At 36.7% G+C, this 23,490-nt stretch overlaps 1 pseudogene; it reads right to left on the bottom strand.

Moving 5' to 3' along the window:
- Window positions 1–3,909: 3,909 nt before the first annotated feature.
- On the bottom strand, window positions 3,910–17,160 carry LOC103605903 (annotated as a pseudogene).
- Window positions 17,161–23,490: the final 6,330 nt, after the last annotated feature.

The following is a 23,490-nucleotide window of genomic DNA, read 5'->3' on the forward strand; positions in this document are numbered from 1 at the left end:
AAAAAGTGTCTAGACAAATACCTTATACCCTTCACAGAATTTAACCACAAAATATTAAATGTAAAACACAAAACTATAAAACTCTTAAAAGATAACAGGAGAAAATTGAGATAACCTTGAGTTTGGCAATGACTTTTTTGATTCAACACCAAAGGCATAATTCATGAAAGAAAGTTAAATAAGCCAATCTTAAAAGGCTACATACTGTATGCAAAGTACATGACCTTATGGAGAACACAAAACTATGGAGACAGTAAGAAGATCCATGGTTGCCAGAGGTAAGGAAGGAAAAAGGGATGCATAAGTGGAACACAGAAGTATTTTAGGGCAATGAAACTTCTGCGTGATATTATAACGCTGGATACATGTCATTACACATTTGTCAAAACCCATAGAATGTACAACACCAAACATGAACGCTAATGTAAATTACGAGCCTTGGTTGATAATGATGTGTCAACATAGGTCCATTGATTGCAATAAATGTATCACTCTAGTGTGTAGTGCTGATAGCAGAGGAGGCTGTTCCTGTGTGGGGTCAAGAAGTTATGAGGACTTTTAATTTTACTAATTTTTTCTGTGAATCTAAAACTGCCCTAAAAAATAAAGTTAATTGCTAAAAAGATACAATTGAGAGGCTAAAGCAAAAAAATAATAATAATGCATTTGTGGTTTGTCTCAAACACGCAAAGAAATAAAATACATGGGAACAATTGCAAAAATATTAGAGGAAGAAATCAAAATAGATTATCCTAGGGATCTTAAATTTATATGTAAAGTACCATAATATTATTTGGGAGGAAACAGTGATAAATTAAAAATGCATACTTTAATCTCTATGAAAGCCACTAAATTTGAAACAAAGAAAACTAGCAGAACCAGTAATTAACAAAATTTGGAATACAAATACAGTTAATTAATCCAAAAGCAGGTGGAAAAGGAAAAACAAATAAACTAAAAAAAAAGAGCAAAGACCAGATAAGACAAACTGGAATCAAATTGTGAGATTTATAGAAAGATTGGAGAGATAAATTTATACCCAAATGTATTGATAATCAAAATTTTTCTCATGGTTTAAACATTTCTAATTAAAAGCCAGAGATGGTCAAACTTAATGAAAAGGCAAAGCACAAATATATGCTACCTCCAAGAAACTCACAGTGAGTAATACTTTGAAATTTACAGCTAGGTGAAAAGTAAAAGGTTAGAAAGACACATTCTCTGCAAATACTAATCATAAGGAAGCTGTAGTGAGTATGTTAGTATCAGAAAAAGCCTGAAGAAAAAGCAATATCCCATGTGTAAAAATGAGCATTTCATAATGATAAAGGTTTCAGTTTGCCAATAGGATACGTCATTCCTAAATACATATATACCTAATGCAAAAGTTTCAAAATAAATGAAGCAATAACTGATAGACTTAAAAGAAATGTGAAATTCATCTGGTCATGAATGAGTAACAGAGGCTAGATTTACCCTGAAACAACGAGAAACTGGACAAAATATGTGAAACAGTGGTTCAGAGTCATTGAACTACAGGTAGTATAGGACTCTGATCCTTTGTAAATGGGAGAAAAATGAGCGGAGCCCTGTGATTTCCCAGCTTACTTTTTGTAGATAGTGTGCAGACTGGAGTGCAGAGAAAGGGAACTCTAAAAAAGTCTGCAGTCCTATAGAACTGAAGAGGCATGTTGGAGTTTGGGATGATAAAAGCAGCTAGAATTTGCATAGCAAAGTTCTGGAGAGAAGGTAGGTTGAGACAGAAAGATCGAAAAATAGAGAGAGATTGATATCAGTGAAGGACTTCCCTTGATGTTTTAGCTTAGTAGTAATATGTGTACGTGTAAGAGACAACCAAAAATAGTAGCCAGAAAGGATGGGGGAACACATTACGTACAAAGAGACAGCATTAAGAATACCACAGACTTCACATTAGAAATATGGAAATCAATATGCCATTGTAGAAATACAATAATAAATCTACTGTGGTTGTCTCTCACACCTGTGTTTTAGCCATGTACCTATTGATGTACTGTTCCATTCATTGTTTAAATAGTTTGTAGTGTAACATGTTCATCCATTACATTGAGTAGTATGTTTCTGTAAAATGCTTATTTGCAATTTTATTTACATTTCAAAATTATCTTTTAAAGATGATTCTATGGGTTAAATGTGTGACCCCAAAATTCATGTATTGGAAACTGGACCCCCATTATAACAGAGTTAAGAGGGTAGGAAATCCAATTACAGCATTTGAAAGGTGGGAGCTTTGAGAGGTGATTGGATCCTGAGGACTGAGCCCTCATGAATGGATTAATCCATTCATGGAGTCGTGTGTTATCATGGGAGTGGTTCTGATGACTTTGTAAGGAGAGTGAGTTAGAAGGTTAGCTTGCCTGCTCTTGCAGTTCTTGCCATGTGATACCCTGCGTGGCTATTAGAGAGTCACACCAAGAAGAAGCTCCTCACCCAGATGTGCCCCCTAGACTGTGGACTTCCCAGCCTCCAAACTGTAGGAAATAAATTTTCTTTTTTTATAAGTTACCCAGTTTCAGGTATTCTATTATAAGCAACAGAAACAAACTAATACAGGCGATTTGAGAAGTTATGGCACAAAAAATCCTTATAGAAGTTCTAGCCACAGGTGAGGTTCTTTAAATGAGGTCCTGTTGCAGGAGCCACAGGTGGAGGGCTTATGAGGTGGTAAGGAAAGAAAGTGACATTAACTGAGAGTAAACATACCTGACATAATTATGTAATTGTCATGCCTGTCCCATTATGCTATTGTTATCTCTCTTTAAAAGTTGAGAAAATTTTGTAGTCAGGAAGGTAAGGATCTGAGACTTATGGGATCTCAGGGAAGTTATTTTATCTCTTTGTATTATTGGCCACTCACCTCTAATATTGTATTAGTCAGTATGCTCTAGAGAGACAGAAACAATAGGATATGTATACAGACACGTGAGAGGTGATTTATTAGGAGAATTTGCTCACATGATTATGAAAGCCAAGAAGTCTCACAATAGGCTGTCTGCAAGTTGAACTTCCTGGGATGCAGGTAGCATGGCTCAGTCTAAGTCCAAAAGCCTCAGAACCAGCGAAGCTGATGGTGTAATTCTCAGTCTGAGGACAAATGCCTGAAAGCTGGGGGTGGGGTGGGAGTTGGGGTGGGGTGGGATTTGTCTCTGGTGTAAGTCCTAGGACCCAAAAGCTGAGGAGCCTGGAATTCTGATGTCCAAGGACAGGACTATAGGGTGTATTCCATCTCCAGTGGATAGAAAGAGATAAAATCACCTAATTCCCTCAGTTTTTACTCTCTTCAGGCACCCAGCAGAATGGATAATGCCTGCCACATATATTGAGAGCAGATCTTTCCCACCTAATCCATTCAGGCTCACATGCTAATCTCCTCTGGAAACACCCTCACAGACACAACCAAAAGTAATGCTTTACCAGGTGTCTAGGTGTTCCTTAATCTAGTCAAGTTGACATCTAAAATTAACCATCACAACTCCACCCCTTGCCAACTTGGTAACCACACAGACCTCCTTAAACCATATTTAATCTCCAAATGAGACAATAACAAAGTAATGGTTCTGCCTAACATGATGCAACTCTCCTGTATACAACAAAAAACACATTAATCCCTTCCCCAGAAGAGGAGGTAAAGTCCTTAGATGATGTTTATTCTTCTCCTGATATTACATGACTTAAATACAAACACTATAATGTAAAATTAAGAATATTTAAATACTGATATAAAGTCAATAAATCTTATGTTACATGATAAACAATAAGAGGAAAAAACAAAGATAATTGTTTAATATACATACAGAATATATACACACACACACACACACACAAACAAAAATATTCTTAATAAAGTAGGGAGGAAATACTTAATAACTATCACATTGCTTGTTTCTGTAACTGGTCACGTGGTCATAGCTGGTATTTAGAACTATCTTCTTCTACTACCCAGTCTGTACTTCCCTTTCTTTCAGCAAGCACCTCAGCTGGTTGTGGTTTTTACCTGGTGAGGTGACCCAAACCTTCATTGCTAAAGAGTGTGAGCCATTCATAGTCTTGCCAGAATTGGGTTGTTGTAATTTCCCATTGACTTGAATCACAGGGCATGATAGTACCAAGAGATGCCCTAAAGAATCTCCTGTATTCCAGACATAATTTTCCTTACCTCCATAGTGAAGTAGTAGTCCAACTTCCCTGTGAGAGTCCAAATTAATCACTCCAGCCAACATTGTAACTCCCTTCTTAGCCTGTTGACTCAGAGGCATGAGGAACCCAAAACGTGGAAGCCTTGGCTTCCAGTCCAATAGCATCACTGTTGTGTCTCCTGGTGGAAGCATTCCTCCTTCTGGAACCAAGACCTCTAGGCCAGCAGAGCAAAAAGTTGTGGTTATAAGAGGCAAAAGTTTTGCTAGTGCGTCACTAGGGGTAATGGTGACTGGTGCCACTCCCACTTTTAGCTCTTGATTCCTGGATCCAGCAGAGCAAAAAGTTGTGGTTATAAGAGGCAAAAGTTTTGCTAGTGCGTCACTAGGGGTCATGGTGACTGGTGCCACTCCCACTTTTAGCTCTTGATTCCTGGACCCATAAATCCTGGCTACAGTAGAAACAGTTCCATATACTGAGTGCTGATTTAGAGCATAAACAGAATTCTGAAGTATCTTGCCTTAGTCTTGTAGGGTATTGTCACCTAGCTGGCACTGTAAATGTGACTTCAAAAGGCCATTACACCATTGTGTCAGACCAGCTGCTTGCAGAGGATGGGGAACATGGTAAAGCCAGCTAATTCCATGAGCACGAGCCCATTACCTCACCTCTTTGAATATGAAGTGAGTTCCTTGGTAAGAAGCAATGATGTGTGGAATGCCATGATTGTGAAAAAAGCCATTCCATGAGACCACGGATTGTAGTTTTGGTAGAAACATTGTATACAAGGAAGAAAAACCCATACTGAGAGTATGTGTCTATTCCAGTAAGGACAAAATGCTGCCCCTTACATGACGGAAGTTGTCCAGTGTAATCAACCTGCCACCAGATAGCTGGCGATCGCCCCAGCCAATGGTGCCCTATTGGGGGCTCAGTGTTGGTCTCTGCTTCTGGCAAATTGATCACTCTGTGTGGCCATAGCCAGGTCAGCCATGGTGAGTGGAAGTCCATGTTGCTGAGCCCCCATCTCAGACACCATGCATAACCTCCATCCCTGCCACCATGGCCACTTTGCTTATAAGCCCATTGGGCAATGATGGGATGGCTTGCTGAAGAGGCCAACTAGTATCTACAGAATGGGTCATTCTCAGTCCACTTGATTATTAAAGTCCACTTGATTATTAAAGTCCTCCTCTGCTGGAGTCATCTTTTAGTGATCATTCACATGGGACACAAAGATCTTCACATCCTTTGCCCACTCAGAGCTGTCTACCCACATACTTCTTTCCCAAATTTCCTTCTCACCAATTTTCTAATCATGTCCCTTCCAGGTCCCTGACCATGTGGCCAAACCATTGGCTACAACTTATGAATCAGTATATAATGGCACATTTGGATATTTCTTCTTCCAAATAAAGTGCACACCTCAGGTGCATTGGGTGAAATTCTGCCCATTAAGAAGATTTTCCTTCAACACTTTACTTCAGAGATGTCCCAGAAAGGGGCTATAGTACTGCATCTGCCCACTTTAAGTGCTGCCTGAATATCACATAGAACCATCTGTTAACCAGACCCTGTACTTCCCTTCCTCTGTCAACTGCTCGTAGTATACTCCCCATGAGGTCATAGGTACAGCCTGGGAGAAAGAAAACAGGGTAGCAGGAGTAGGAACCATGGGCATTTGGACCACCTCTTCATGTACCTTACTTGTGCTTTCAGTACCTGTTAGGCCCAATCATGTATACAGTACTTCAATCTTGATGATGGGGTGTTGCTGTCTATGGCTAACCTTATGACTTGCTGGGTCAGATAACATCTAGTTCATGATGAGCAGTTCAGGTTGCATGGTAATTTGGTGACCCATAGTCAAGCGTTAAGTTTCTATTAATGCCCAGTAGAAGGCTGAGAGCCATCTCTCAAAAGGAGAGTAGGTATCTGGAGATGATGGCAGGGCCTTGCTCCAAAATCCTAAGGCTCTCCACTGTGCCTCACCTATAGGAGCCTGCCGAAGGTTGCAAACAGCATGGCCCTCTGCCACTGACAACACAAGCATCATCAGTTCTGCTGGGTCACGTGGTCCAAGGGGCAGAGCAGCTCGCACAGCAGCCTGGAACTGCTGCAAAGCCTTCTTCTGTTGTGGGCCCCACTTAAAACTAGCAGCTTTTTGGGTCACTCAGTAGATAGGCCATATAGCACACCCAAATGAGAAATGTGTTGCCTCCAAAATTCAAATAGGCCCACTAGGCATTATGCTTCTTTCTTGGTTGTAAGAGGGGCCAGATTCAACACCTTGTCCTTCACCTTTGAAGGAATATCTGGACATGCCCCACATTATTGAACTTTTACAAATTTCACTGATGTAGAAGGTCCCTGAATTTTAGTTGGATTTATTTCCCATCCTCTGACATGCACATGTATTTCACACCTCAAAATAATACTTCATCAGGTGTCTAGATATTCCTTAATCTAGTCAAGTTGACATCTACAATAAACCATCACAAATCAAAATACAGTAAGCAATATTTCCTTCTAGGTTTAATTTTACCAAGATTTTGGATGGTATTGAATAAAAAAAAATTATAAGGGCCTATTTTTTTTTTCTGTTTTCTTAATACAAGACCTAGTCTCATTTCAATTGTCCATATTACTCAAAGATAAAATATGTGCCACCTGTTAGCTTATGACTTTACATGCAGAATGCATGCACTGATTCTGAGGCCTGTGACTGCAGGTAGCTGGCTGCCATTCACTCACTATCAAGGCATCATAAGCCATTCACTCACTATCCTAGCTGAATAGCTACAAATGTAAACAGAGCCTTAGAAATGTGGTTGACCATAAACCCAATGTTAAATAGTAATGTGGCTGAGGCTGTATTAATTAAAATATAACATTTTGTGATGGGGCAGCAGAACTGATCCTGTTCTCTTCTGCTTCCCTGAGACATCAATTTGAGTAATGCTTACCGTCACGGGCACATTACGTTCAGTGACATTGACACATTGGATAACATTTAGAAGACAATACACTTAGATTAATATCCATAATATATAAGGAACTCAAGCAATTATACAGTAAAAAACCAAATAACCCAATTAAAAAATGAGCAAAGGAACTGAATAGACAAATTTCAAAGGAAGACATACAAATGGCCAATAGGTACATGAAAAAGGCTCAACATCAATAGTCATCAGGGAAATGCAAGCTAAAATCACACTGAGATATCACCTTACCCCAGTTAGACTGGCAATATTAAAAAAGAATGAGGATAACAAATGCTAGTGAGGATGTGGAGAGAAGGGAACACACCTACACTGTTGGTGGGAATAGAAATTAGTACAACCACTATGGAAAACAATATGGAGTTTTCTCAAACAACTACAGATAGAGCCTCCATATGATCGAGCAATCCCACTTCTGGGTATATACCCAAAGGAATGGAAATCATCATGTCGAAGGAATACCTGCCCTCCCATGTTCATCACAGCTCTGTTCACAGTAGCCAAGATATGGAACCAACCTAAATGTTCATCAGTGGATGATTGGATAAGGAAAATGTGGTATATATACACCGTGGAATACTACTCTGCCATAAAATAGTGAAATTCTCCCATTTGCAGCAACATGAATGAGCTTAGAGAAACTTACGTTGAGTGAAATAAGCAAAGCACAGAGGGATAATTACCATATGTCCTCTCTCATAAGTGGCAGCTAGGAGATAAAGAAGAAAGGAAGGAAAGACCACAGTGGTTTGTGGGACTTGCAGAGGGAGAGAACTTAACTAGGGATATAAAGTGGGGTGGAAAAAGGGGGATGGGGATGGAGGTCGGGGATAATTGGGTGGGGGACACAGGGTATAATCACAATTTGTGGTAATGGACATGCTGCCAGTATGGATCTGGCCATCACAACTTAGGCACAAGTTGTGACAATTTGCATTGCACCACATGAATAATCATAACCAATAAAAACAAAACATTAAAACAAAATAATTTAAAAAATTTTTTTAAGTGGTTAAAGAGAGAGAGAGAGAGAGAGAGAAGACAATGCCCTTAACTTGAAATCATGGTTCATGATGAATATTTGAAAAGCAAACCCAATATTTTAATATGAAATCAAATATTAATAATTAACATTTTTGGAGCATTTACTATAAAACAGATTGTGAGATATGTTACAGAAAAAAAATATCAAAAGGAAGTATAGGCAAGGAAGACTTTATTCAAAACTCTTGGTCATCCAAGTGGAGGTGTTCCTTAGGTGTTTTTATAAAAAGTCTGAAACTTGGAAGAGAGAACTGGGTTGATGATAAAAATTTGGAAGTGGTTTGCATGTAAATAGTATTTAAAGCCTATCACATTAGTTAGATCAAATAAGGAAAGATCAAAAGTGATTAAAAGGGAGTGTAACCTTAAGCCTCTGAGGTAGCAAACTCCTCAAGGCAAAGGAGAATGAGAAGGAAGTGAGACAAAGGTAGAAATAAAACTAGCAGAAGTTAGTACCTTAGAGGACAAGGTGGAGACTTTTAAACTATAGGTAATGGTCAGCTGTGTTGGACGCAGTTGAGAGGCAAGGAAGGCAATGAGTGATTTTCCACTGGAAATTATTAGTAAACATATGAAGATCAGTTTCATAGGATAGTTTGGGGTTTAGGGAAGGATATGATTACAAGAATTGAAAAGTGAGTGGGAGGTGAAATGAGGAGAGTCATTCTATGCTACAGGAGGGCTTTCCGTGGAGAGGATGAAGTAGAAGATTCATGAAAAATAGACAGAAAAAGAAGTAAAAGACGGTGACAGAGTGGAGAAACTGGGAGGGGATGTGTTTCCAAGGGGAATTGAAAAAATGGCCTTTGATAAGAGGAACTGTATTTTCTCCATGATTTAAGATTATCAACTGAGGATGAGAGCGGTATCTCAGAAACTGGAAGAGAGAAGTGTCTAGAAAAACATTAAGAGGTTCTGTAAGTGTTAAGGGCCCTGCTGGGTTTATGATAAGATGTTTATATTGATGTCATTCTAAAGGCTATTCAGTCTTCCCCAGCTGTGTTCTTACAGTATGAAGAAATAAATGTTTTGATTTACAGTTTGGGGCATTGGGATTTAGTCAAGCCTGATTAGGTGAATCAAAGTTTGGTAGTGAAGTGAGTGTAGCAAGAAACTGATGTACAGGGAGAAACTGAACAGGACAAGAAGCCATAACTGAGCAAGACTATTGATCATAAATACCAGTGAGGTGAAAAATTATTGGTATTGGGAGAATTTGATCAAGCCAGCTAAAGTTTGTCATAGACTGTGTTTATGTGTGCATATATACTTACATATATATGCTCAATAAAGAGTTAAGAATATTTTAATAGCTGAAATGTTCTTTGAACATATAATAATAATTGAAAGTTTCCACTATGCAGATACACTTAGCCATACTCCCTTTGTAGTTGTTCCCAATTTTTGCAATTCTAAATAATGTTGTGATGAACACTCTTGTAGATAAATTTAAGACACACACACACACACACAAGACTATTACAATAGAAGTTAAATAGAAGAGAGAAATTGAATTCAGTGCGACTGAGTAAAAAGGAGGGAGAGTTTTTAAAGGTGAGCTAGTGGAAAATTACTGGAGGACTTTAGGGGAGGAAGTTCGTCAATTTGATTACGCCATCTGTATTTGTTAATTTGCACTTATCGAAGTTAGTCTTCTACCCTCCCAGAAAGACTGGGAGTTGGAACACTGTCTTTCTTGATGATAACATTTCAAAGGGATGGCTCCCAAGTCCTTGAGAAAGATATTTCTAATTGTAAAACTGGCAGGAAACTGGGAGAAGATTTACAGATGAAAGGAGCAGAAATACTCTAAGAGAAGGGAGGTCTGGCCTATTGTCAGGAAGAAACGTTGCCAAAGTTTAGTTAAGCTGAAGGGAATACTAAGTCCATCTTGGTCAGACAGCAAATGACTAACATAGTAGTTAAGCACAGAGATGGAAACAGGCTGCCTGGATTGAAACATTTACTTACTGTCAGACCTTAGACAAATTCCTCAGTATCTCTGCATCTCAATCTTCGGACATGCATAATAAATAAAATAACAGGGTTATTGTGGGATTAGTTAGTATTTGTAATAAATATCTAGTACATAAAAAGTACTCTACAAGCAATAATTAAATAGAAATTATTTTATTAAATCCTTATAATTGCTCTATAGAAGGTACTATTATTCCTATTGTATTGACAAGAGAAATGAGATTTCGAGGGATAAAATTACCCTATAATCCAGCCTATATTAAAACACAGGAAGTCTAAAGCTGAGAGTGTTCTTTAAACAGGGGAGGTGCCACATGAATTTGAGATATGAGTAATAATTATGATGGAAATACATGTTAAAAAACTTCCAAGTAAAATTACAAAGGAAAAACTGCCCAATCTGGCAGGACATTCTCAGAAGTCATGAAGCACTACATTCATGAAAACTTTCAAGAAGAATCTTGGAGTGTAATGTGTGTCTTTAAAAGTCAGAAATGTTATTTGATCACATTGTGTTTAATTTTTTAAAACATATTTTGAGATCCTATGATTTCAAAATGAAATTACAGATGGAAATGTGCATTTCTCAGAAGGCATTACTTAGTCATTAGTTTACCATTGTTTTTTATACTTGTGAGAAATAGAAGAAAATATTTACTAACCATTTGCTATGTGTTGGCTGCTGTGCTAAATGCTTGCATATGTTTTCCCATGTATTAATTAGGATCAGCTTGTGTTTTGTGTGACATAAAAAAAAAAAAGACATGATAGAAGCTTAATTCTTTCACATGTAAAAGTTTATCAACTATTAAATACTAGTTAATAAAAACAGGCTTTAGAAATATGCGTCTTTGAAAAAAATAGGACTTTAAAATTTAAGTGGAATGAATTCTATGAAATTTTTATGGCTTATTTTGATGCCTAATTACATAATATTTCTGCTAAAATCATATGAGTATATTAGAACATGTATTTAAAAATATATATATGCAAAAAAAGTCAGAGGAAAGTTAGTTAGACTTGACTTTATAAGGAAAATTCAAAAAGCTCTGATCCATCCATAGATAAAGAGGAGTTGATCATATAATACTTTTATTAGGACATTACTTATTTTCATCTTCTTTAACTTCAGTTACATGGAAAGCAAATTTATTTTTAACCATGAGGAATAAAGGACACAAAGGGACCCATTGTTACCAATTACTGTGCATAGGAGAGTAGAAAATGAAAAGGAAGACATAATTAACATATATAAATGGGTGCATGACCCCATTAATTTGACCATAGGGGGCATTCAACACATAAAGAATTCTCTCTCACCTTTTTTCCACTCATTATCTTTTTACAAACAGTTTCTTTGGCACTTTTTTCTTTTAAGAAGTCCTCTACATGTGATGTCGCAAATGCCATTAGCCTCATGGGGTAAAAACTTCAACCCGGTTAATGAGGCCATTCAGGACATAAATCTGAGCTCAAATTAGTTAATAGACTGGATATGAGGTTTGTCAATGTGGGCAAGAGAGTCAAGTTTTAGTCGGAGACAATAGACACTGATGGATCATTTTTAATTATTAAAAAAATGAAGTTCTATTCAGAAACGAATATCTAGCAACTTCTGCTTCAATAACTATCACAGTGCTTTAATCTATAAAATGAGAAAGCCCATCTTTACCATCAAAGAATAGTAAAAAAATTTAAAGTATGAAGATATTGTTTTGCCTATACATTTTCTATGGTCTGCCACAATAAATTGACATAAGTATGTGGCACTTTAGTTTTTGATAACAACACTTATTAATTGCATAGTCATCACAATTTAATAGAATATGATCAAATTAAATTAATGGTGTGGATTGATCTCGATTTCATATTTTAAAATCTTTCAGAGTAATTGAAATTAAAAATATATATATATATATATTATTGTTGCCCTTGTTGAAGACCAGTTGGCTGTAAAAATGTGGGTTGATTTCTGGGTTCTCCATTTTGTTCCATTGGTCCAAGTGTCTGCTTTTATGCCAGTACCATGCTGTTTTGGTTACTATAGATTTGTAATGTAGTTTGAAGTTAGGAATTGTAAAGCCTCTGGCTTTACTTCTTTTGCTCAGGATTGCTTTGGGTATTCAGAGTCTTTTGTTGTTCCATATGAATGGTAGGAATTTTTCTTCTGTTTCTGTGAAGAATGTCATTGATATTTTGATGGGGATTACATTGACTCTGTAGAATGCTTTGGGTATATAGACATTTTCACTACCTTGATTCTTCTGATCCATAAACAAGGAATGTCTTTCCGTCTTTTGATGTCCTCTTTAATTTCTTTCAGCAGTGATTTGTAGTTTTCATTGTAGAAATACCACATTTTCTTTATCCATTTATCTGTCAATGGACACAGGTTGATTCCATATATTGACTAGTGTGAATAGTGCTTCAGTAAACACAGGTAAGCAGATATCTCTCCAACATACTGATTTTGTTTCATTTGGACATATTCCTTGTAGTGGGATTTCTGGATCACACGGGAGTTCTATTTTTTAGGTTTTGAGGAACTCCATACTCTTTTCCATAGTGGCTGTGCTATTTTACATTCCAAAATTTAAGTATGGAAGATAGATTAAATAATAATAGTATCAATACTGTTTCTTATTTTGATATATTTTACTGGTAATTGTAATTATAACACTGATTCTTTAGAGATAGATATATTGAAAGAAAATTATAAAGTAAAAGCAAATGAACAAAATGTAAACAATTGGTGAATCTGACTAAAAGACATAGGAATTCCTTAAATGTTTTCCACTTTTTTTTTTTCCCTTTTTGTCTTTTTTTGTGACCGGCAATGGATCGCAACCCTCAGTGTCGCACCCGTACCGGACCAGGACCGGCAACGGGATCGCAACCCTCGGTGTCGCGCCTGCACCTCGCTCAGCCAGTGAGCAGCCGGTCTGTATGTGGGATCCGAACACTTGGCGGGAGCGCCGCCGCACTACCAAGCGGTGCACTGTAGCAGTGCGCCACCAGGCCGGCCCAATGTTTTCCACTTTTTAAAAATTTATTTTAAATTATAGTAAAATGAAAAAGTTGTGCCAAAAGTAAAAGAAAAAATAACAATAATATATTCTATGAAAGAGAATAAAAAGTAAAGACAATGATGAGAGATCTATATCAGTGAAATACTATTTGAATAGAGACTTTCAGCCATGAAAAAAAAAGGCCATGAAAAGATCTGAGAAAAGATAATGTGGAGAGATACACAGCATAAAAACCATACTAAGTGCCTTTGAGGAATAACAAGAAATTTTGTAGTTCTGACATGAGGAGAGTATCAGGGAGAATTATAAGATATTAGGCAGAAGGCAGAGCTTTGTCAATAATGTTAACATACTTTAATTACTTTTTAAGAATAAAATGGAATAAAATTGTTTATGAAGGGTAAGTGATCTGATTTGATTTACTATTTAAAAATATAAGGTATGGATAGAAGGATGTAAGGGATAAAAAGCAGGAAGTAATGAGAAAATAAGAACTGTTAGAAAAATATTGCAATAGTTCACTTGTAGATGGTTGCTTGGTCTGGTGTGGTTTTGTTGGAGGTGGTGACAAAGTCACAAACAGCATATGTTTTAAAGGTGAACCTGTATAGGCATTGCCCATGGGTTGAGTGATGTATTCCTGAGAGCACAGATGAACGGAATGTCATCAAGGCTCTTGCCTTCACTGAAGATCAATAATCTGAGTAAGCCATGTGGGGGCACGCTTTCTTTCAATATCTGAACAACATTCTTAGTCTAAATTTTGTGTGAGAGCAAACAGTCTAGTACCTCCCCAGTACTTTTAAAGAATCATGAAGAAAACCCATTTTTTGCAAGTTGTTGCCTTTTGCCTTTCATTTAAAATTGCTATTGGGGGCTTTTCTGTCAATCATCACTGGCCGTGTCATAACTTATTCTCCCTCTTGCTGCATTTCTCTCCAGCATATTTTACTCTCTAAATATCAAAGACAGCACCTATCTTTTTTGCCCAAGGCATCCATAATACAAGTATATTAAATATGTTTTATTAAGGTTTGGAAATAACTACATATGAAAACTATACACCAGATATTACTGTATCTAAAGTTTATTTGCCAGGCTCATTCTTGAGGAATTTTCTGTGCCTGACTTCTTTATTAGACTTCTAGTTGCTTCCAATGTCTCAGGCAAATATTCCTACCCGAACAGGAGCCCTTTCCTGTTTATAATCTCATACAAATTCCAAGGGTCATGATACCTCATACTGGCATCTCAAAGAAAGCCCAAATTCATTGCTCTTATAACTGTTTATGAATCCAGCCATGGCAGCATTTTTATATCATTGAGAGCAGGTTTGCTTCCCAACGGCTACAAATCTACCACTCTAGAATAGGATCTTGCTTTGTTTTCGTATATGCAGAAAGTATGTGTTGCAGCAGCCTCACTTCCTCCTCCTTCTTTTCCTTCACTTCCACACAATCATGTAGTTGAGTCTCAAAGTTAATTTTAGATATTTGCTTCGGGCAGCACAAAGAATTTCAACATTTGAAATTGTTATTGTGGTTGTTTTGTCCTTTGAATGCTTCAAAGATCTCAGATAAAATTATTACCTATGGCTTAAAATTCCTCTCTAAATTCTATGAATGAAAAGCTATTCCTTGAGTAGTTGAACTGTTTCGATCTTGAGCAAACCCTACTTATCATGGCTTTTTAACATGTTACATAAAATGAACATTGAATAAGTGGAGGTAATATTTGTAATTTGATATGATTAAATGTTCTGTTTCTAATTACATGTAAAAAACATTTGAAATTGAAAGACCCTTTAATCAGCAGGTAACATATGTTCACCACCTTGGGCAACTACGTAAGCGATTATTCCAAACATTTGTAGGCTTCTGTACATATGGCAAATATGAACATGGTAGAGATGTGTAGTTTTCACCAGTGTCAACAACAGAGTTATTGATCATGAAAGTGTTCATATTATCCTACACAACCAAGTGGCTATAGTACCCTGACCCCAGACCCCCTTTCAGCTAGCCATATTAGAGCATGTCAAGTCTCTACTCGTGGATGTTAATGGTGTAGCAGGTCAGGGTGTGACATGTTGCATTGCATATGGCATTCCTCATTGGAAGGTACTAGAAAAAATTAGAGAACGAAATCTGTATGCTCCTTCTGTATTTATTGACCATGCCGAAATAGGATACAATCAGTAAGCATGTGCTCTGACTGCTGATTTTTCACTGCCATCTTCATTTGCTGGTAGCAGTGCTGTCATTTTCTGAAAGGAAGGCTGAGGATCAATATCACTACTATAATTTTGGCTCACCTACAGCTAATATACACTATGAGTTAGATCTGCTTTATTCTAGTCACGGAAAGATGATAAAACTTGGAATATACTCTACACTATGCCAAAGCAACTAGGGAATGTTTTTTAAAAAAATCCTAGAAAAACTTTTTTTGCCATATCCCAAAGAAAAGAGCCTGTTTATAATAAACAAGATTTTAAAAAATCTTTGTGTGGTGTTGTGTAAAAATCATTTCTTCAAAGGGAATGGTCTTGAAGAGAAGTATCTCAGATAACATTTATAGAGCATCTTTAGGAATACACTAAATATGTATAATTTTCATTATTTTAAGTTTCATAATTTAAATGACTGCCTTTAATGATGAAGGTTGTTTAACTTTATCTATTGATTCCACATTTGAGAAGGGTGCCCTACAAATGGAAATAATTGCAGTCCTTAGACATTTTTTCAAATGTCTCTTCTTACAGAAGATAGTAGTGGAAGATGAGAAATGTTAATTTACTCACTCGAATATTCAAAGTCAATGCAATGGGTTCTGGATGAAGACCAATTCTCATGCAAAATCTAATGTTCCCCTTGCCCTCACCATTGTATGAAATATTTCGGAATTTTTGGAGGGTGACACATTTTATTTTCATAACTTCACTTGCAGGAAATGCACTGATTTTAAGATGCATTGAGAACTATTTCCTCTTTTTAAAATTTTTCCTGGGGTTGGTTTCCCAGTCTTCACCAGCTTGTGAAATCTGATTCTCATGAACACCACAAAATATAGGTAGCTGAGGACCTATCTTCTAATAAAAAATCTAACATTTCATCGGGATCCCTTAGGTATATCTGAAAATCTCTGGAGAATTATTATTTGCTCTACAAGCCCATTCCAGCTAAGAGCTAAAGTGGCTAAACGTTTGTTTCCAGATTTCTGGTATCAGCTTCATCTATGATCACTTCTTGGTGTTGGTCAACTCCATCGACTTCTGGATCCACGCTGTTTCCTGGGCTGCCACTGCTTTCCACATAGCAGTTTCATTTCAACTTTCAATCCTCACTCCGCGAAGCCCACAGAGCCAACTTTGGGTCAAAAACTTCTTCCTTTAGTCCTCATTTTCTTGTCCAAATATTGAATTCCCCTAAAAGTAATTGACAATATTTGTGCCCCATATTTATGAGGGGAAACTTCCTCTGTTTTTGTAGGAAAAAATATCAGAAAACAACAGGTGCAATAAACTGCGAGGAGGAAGAATACACATTAAAGTCATTTATGCTCCTTCAATGAGGTTAAGAATTAAAAAGGCAGAGACAGTTTGTCAAGGTACCTACCACATTAATCCAAATCCATTCTTCCTCTAGATTAGTGCTAAAATCACTCAAAGTTCTTCATCCTTAATATTTCTAACACTGAAACAAATGTATGCCCAGAGTGAGGGATTAGCGCCCCAGACTAGTGTATTTACTTCTGGTAACCATTCTGGCAAAACCAGGATGGGAGAAGTGGCAGGCAGGAGGAGACAGATGTGTCCTGCAGAGGGGGGTGTCCACTTACCCGGAGGACACAGATGGTCTAGGGCTGTCATGTACCACACAGTGCGGGAGATGCCCTGGTGTTTTAACGAGGGATGAGTTGTCAAGTCCTCGCATGAACAGAAATGAGGAAATGTATTATATGCAAATGAAAAAGGAACCACTGAACACAGATGAGCTACACTCAAGTTTTAGCAGAGGCAAACCTTTGATTCATCTTTGAAAAAACATCCAGAACAAAATAGAATTTTGGGCTCTCTGAGAAAATGAATCTCCGGTACGTGGGCAACACTGAGGGTTGCGATCCGTTGCCGGACACGGAAAAAGACAAAAGACAAAAAAAAAAAAAAAAATTTTCCTGACATACTGGTTCTTTATAAATATTGATTTTTAGAAGTTCCCTAAACAGTAATCATGGTGCTATGGACTGAAACTTTGAAACAAGTGATTATATTCAAAATAATAAGAATAAGAGATTTTAAAATTATTTTTCTTGCTTTGAGCACCTTTAATCTATCAGAGAATTTTTCTCTGAAATGGAATTTACTTTAATATTAAGTTCATGGTCTGCATTAATTTATGATGATTAATGTGTTTGTTTAAATAAATTAGGTATTACTTATTCATTGAAGAGAAGTCAATAAGGATTATTGAGGATATATGAGAGAAACTCATTGTACATGTAAGTAATTTAAACATATATAAACAGATTGTTACTTGAGGTATTTAGGCATGTAATTATAAGTCATTAAATTGCTTCCACAATTCATTTAGATAACTCTAAATGGTAATAATGTAATTTAATGTTTACTTGTGATTAAAACTTAATCAAAATGTTATAATATGTTTAACTCTGTTTGTTTGTGGTTTTCCTATTATATTGCTATTTTGATAGTGTTCCTATTTGCCTTTATTTAAATATTTCTTTAATTAAAAAAATGTAAAGCAATCACAAACCTGTAAAAAAGTTAGAAGTACAGTATAAAAAATATTTTTTTGAACTGTTTTAGAGTAAATTACTGATCCAGTGTCTCATAATCTCCAAATACTATAACATGTTTTTCCAACAAACATAGGCATTCTCCTAAGAAGGAAAGCAAGCAAGCAAGAAAGAAAGAAGGAAAGACTCATATAATACAAGACTCAAAAATTAACATTGACACATTACTAACATATAATCCTCAGACCCAATTCAAATTTCATAAAGTCCCCTAATAATATCCTTTATAACAAAAATATCCAGTTCATAATCATTCATTACATTAGATGTCACGTCTTTTTAGTCTCTAGTTTCAAACTGTTCTTAAAATTGTTCTTTGACCATCTGTAGATTGTTCCCTAATTTATGTTTAGCTGGTGGGGTTTTTTTGTGATTACATTCATGTCATATATCTTTAGCAAGAATATTACAAAAGTGATTCTATGTTATTGTCATTGTATCTTATTAGGTGGCATATACATTCAATTTGTCCTGTTACTGATGTTCCTTTTGAGCACTTGATAAAGTTGGTGTGTTTCAGGTTTCTCAATTGTAAAAATTCTCTTTTCCTTTTTATAATTATTAAGTATTTGAGGGAAAGATGTACTTTGAAATTATGCAAAAATCTCATTCTTCATAGAATTTTACACACACACACTTTTTTTTTTTTTTTTTTTTTTTTTTTTTTTTAGTTTTCTTCATATTCAGTGAATTATAATCATCATTTACTTGGATGCTCAAAATGTCCCCAGTTTGGCCAGTTTAAGAACATGCAGTCTGATATCATGTCCTTTTGACATGTTTCTATTATTCTTTTGGCACTTTCTTGCATTTGGGTAAAATAAGAAGTTCCAAGGCCATCTAGTACTTTTCCTACCAGAGCCCAAGATTTAACTATTTGCCCAAGGAGTTCTAATTTATTTCAATAGAAAACAACATTTAGAAGCCAGAATCTGCTTGCCAAGTACACACATTGATACGGACCCTTGCCGTTCACAGGCTACACACAGATACACACACAGACATACACACACACTTAACTCTTTGTATTTTCATTTTCAATTTATTCACCAATCATCATCTGTCTAAATTGAAAACTATGAATTCACACCAGGACTCTCAATTCTTATTCAATATCGTAGAGTTTTGTATTTGTAATTCCATTCTTTTACATTAAAAAATTTGTTTCCCATTTTACTTACATTTTCTTATTTGATCAATTTCCAATTATATATCCAATTTGACATCTCTGCCACCACTCCTTCCTCTGCATGAATGCTGTTCTTTCCCTAATTGGGTTCTGACATCACACTCCAAGCTACTCCTTAGTGGGAATAAATTTCCCACCACACTCAGTCTCTCAGTCCCCAACATAAGCCACCCATCTTGGGTAGATTTTCTCAACTCTGACTCACCACAAAGGGAGGCATGTCCCACATTCCCACATGGATGTCCTCCTGACTCCACATGGGTCCTCTTGCCTGGATTTCTCCTTAATTACATCCTCACCCAGTTTAGGCTTTTATACGCCACTGTAAGCTACTACTGCAAGAAGAGGCAGAAGCGAAAGGCGTCCAGCACGACTCCCTGCTCTGGTCCAGACAATGGCTTTAGAAGGTGGATTGCCCAGGAATGAAATTTAAGGGGAAGAAAAGGACAGAAAGGGAAGAGAGAAGGGGAAGAGGAAAAGGAAGTGAAAGTGAAAGAGAAAAAGGAAAATTTAGAATTGTTTGATATAGAAAAGTAATACAAACTTAATGTTACAACACAAAAAATATAAAATATCCACAAAATTATTATTTTTTCTCTTTAGAGTAGTCTGTCAATTATGTATCCCAATCATTTTCCTATAGCATGTCTTAAAAATATATCTTCTAACTTATGTTTTGTCCTTTGCCTTAATTTTGGAATTTTAAAAAATGTTATATTTAGAGTCATTTACCTTTGTTTTGTTACTAAAATATCTAAAGCAAACAAAAACATATTATGTTTGTTAATTATTGGTTGTAGGAACACGGGTGTTTTTTGTTATCTTTGTGAAATGCATTGTGAAACATTTAAAGTGATTAAAATAGAGATCTATATACTACAATATAAACTTATATATGTGAAAAAGAAGTACTTCCTTGAGAAATTAAAAGTATAAAAATAGTCTATAAATCCATTCTGAGTTTCTGATTACTCTATAGACTATTCCAACTAGGCAGTTAAATTTGCAAGTGAAATTCATATCTCTGTGCTAAAGAGACATTTATAGTTCAGTTACTTTACTTTCCAGGATCTTACATGACAAGAATCATTCAAAATGAGTAAAGTTGGAAATAACTCAAATGTTTATCAACAGGTGAATGGATAAACAAATTGTGATATATCCATACAATGAAACTCAGCAATAAAAAGGAATGAATCACTGATATACACAGTAATATGAATGAATCTCAGAATAACCAGAGTGAGTACAAGAAGCCAGAAAAAAAGAATATATGCTTTATGATTCCATTTATGCACAAGTTTGGAAAATACAAACTAATATTCAGTAACAGAAAGCAATTCAGTAATTACCTGGAAAGGAGAGGGGTAGGAAGAGGATTCACAAAGGAGTATAAGAAAATGTTTTGGGATAATGGATGCCTTCATTATCTTGAATGTGGTGATAATTTCACAGATGTATACATATGTCAAAACATCAAATTTTAGAATCTAAATATGTGCTGTTTGTTGTATGTTGATTGTATGTTTTTGGTTTTTTTTTTACCCTTGAGTCCAAGGATTCAACTGATTCAACTTTTTTAAAAAATTAATTTATTATTATTTTTTCACTTTCTAAGATGTTGTTACGAGCACTTGTAGGGGAGGGAGAAAGGGGAAAAAGGAGAGATATAGAGTGGGAAGAGAAGAAAGGGGAGTGTGGCCACGGCCTATGACAGCCCCTTTATTCCAGTGTGAGAGTCAAGGGGGCTTCTGGCGGCAGCTCAGTCATGAATGGGCTGGATTTGGACTTCAGGGGTCATGGCTGAGGCCCTTGGGCCCACTCTCACCCCGGGAGCCCAGCATGCTTCCAACAGCGGCTCAGTTGTTGCTGGGCTAGATGTGGATGTTCAGGGATCATGGCTGAGGCCCTCAGCCCCCCACCACCCCAGCTCAGAAGCCTGGGGGTACTTCTGGCTCAGTGGTTGTGGCTGGGCTGGATACAGGTGTGGGGGTGTGTGTAGCTGAGGCCTTCGACCCCCCTCACCCTGGCTCGGGAGTCTGGGGGGCTTCCAGTCTTTCTAGGATTTATAGGTGTTCTTTAGTGGTGTTAGACCTTTACTGGTTAATATCAGAACTTTGTGTCTGATCTATGAGTACTTTGTTCTTCTGTATTGGATTATTCACTATTCCCACCACTTAAACTCTGCACTGGAACTAATTTTTTGTCCTTTGGTTACTTCTAAAGTGTGGGAATGTCCTGTGGGAACCAGCACTTGAGCCCTGTGGTTGAGCTAAATTGCCACTTTGTTGCTAATTCTCTGGAGAAGGCTTTTTGTGCAGCTCAGGTTTTAATGGTTGACCTTGTATGCACTTCCAGGTTTTATGAGGCCTGGTATACCTGGGTTGTATGGAAACTCTGGCCTGGGCCTGTGTCTTTTCAGCAAACTCTACCCCTTCCAGTTCTATATTTGTGACCAGTCTCCACTGAGTGGGCCTGTGCTGAGTGGAGGGCAAATCAGCTCTCCATGCTGTGCCCCAGTGTGCCCCTGAGGGGCCAGCCTTCCCCACCCCCTGCACTCCAAACACTTCCTATGGGACAGGCCATGTACCATCCCCTGCAATGACTCACCAACCTCTGAGTAGCTCCCTTTTTCAGCTGTCTGTGGCCCCTCACTCCCATGTGGGCCCATGGGAACCCTGTCAGTGGTCTTACTGGCCTGAGGGCCACCAAGGCCCTCTTTTCTCCTGCTGCCTCGAAGCAACTTCACGCAAAGGGCACAGCAACAGATTTTGCCAGATTTTGCTCCATGCACTTGATGTGACCAGGGCTATCTTGGATCTGACCGGTGCCATTTTACACACACTCAGCACAAAATGGCCACCAGCCTTTCCCTTACAAGAAATCTCATGGTTTCTGAGACATTGAAACTCCTCCACACCAGCACCAAACTCCTCCCTGATTACGTCAGCCTTCCTTACAGTCTATTTGCTCTTCCACCCCACACCTGGTGCTGTCCTCTATTTTGAGCACAGCCTGGCATATTTTCTTCCTTTAATAAAGTTTGATTGGTACCTGGTGTTTTGTCTCACTTTCTTTCAGTACTCACTATAGCCAGCCTGGAAGTGGTCAGGTTTCCAAACGGTGGGAGCAGTCCTTTCTCTCATTGTGGCTTTTCCTGCCTTCGCGAAATCTGTAGGTCTCTCCTCCTCTTCCCCTGAGCTCTATGGGCCCCAGCTTGGCAGTAGTTGCTTTTTAACCGTTGTAAATTGGTTGATTATGGGAGAGGGTGATGCTGGGGACCATCTATTCCACCATCTTGATTGGAAGTCTGTGTGTTAACTGTATGTTAACAAAGCGGCTAACAATATCTTTTTGTAGTCAATTAAACTATATTTTCCTTAACAGCTGCTGGATTTTTGTCATGCTTATTGATTTATTTTTTATAGTTTCATATTCTATATAGCTGGGTATTATTTTTTATTTAGTATTAGCTTTTCTTCTTCAACATGTCCATAGATAAAAATGTAAATGACAATAATAGAAGTTCCATTCTCTTTTAATTGAAGTAAAATGATATATGTGTTATACAATAATTTCCCATACATATTTAGAACTATATATATTTTTTATTATTATAATCAATTTGTTTATCTTGTGTCAATATCATAGTATTTTGACTGAAGTATATATATATAGCAATTTTTATAATCTTATAAGATATATCCTTCCTTAAAAGTTTCCATTTTCATAATGGATTTGGCTTCTATTTAACTTTTTCTTCCTTTGGAACTTAAAAATATTTTTTCCTGCAATCTCATTTAATGCCTTTGACTAAGACCTCATAATATGAATTATATAAATATTTTCTTTCCTGGGAATTTTTTTATGTATATGTACTCTTTTATCTAATTAAACAAGGTGTCTTCTATTTCTAACATATAATTGCTATAATATAAACCTACTTTTCTATATAACATAGTTTTTTTGTTTGTAAATAAGGAATTCCTTTTTATTTTCCAATTCTTTATATTTTCTTTACTGCATGAACAAAAAATGTAACATATAATATTTTATAATAATGTGTAATAATGCCTAGGGTAGGCATTTAATTTTGATAGATTTATATATGTAAGTATGAGCACAATAAAATATTTAATACAGTATGACATATTGCCAAGGAAGTTATGGAATTAGATACCATAAGAAGTCACTTACTAGGCTCTGTGATCTTTCAAACATTACTTAATCTCTCTAAACATCAAATTCTTTATCAACC

This window comes from Galeopterus variegatus, unplaced genomic scaffold (genome assembly GCF_000696425.1).
Source record: "Galeopterus variegatus unplaced genomic scaffold, G_variegatus-3.0.2 Scaffold6165, whole genome shotgun sequence".
Lineage (NCBI taxonomy): Eukaryota > Metazoa > Chordata > Mammalia > Dermoptera > Cynocephalidae > Galeopterus > Galeopterus variegatus.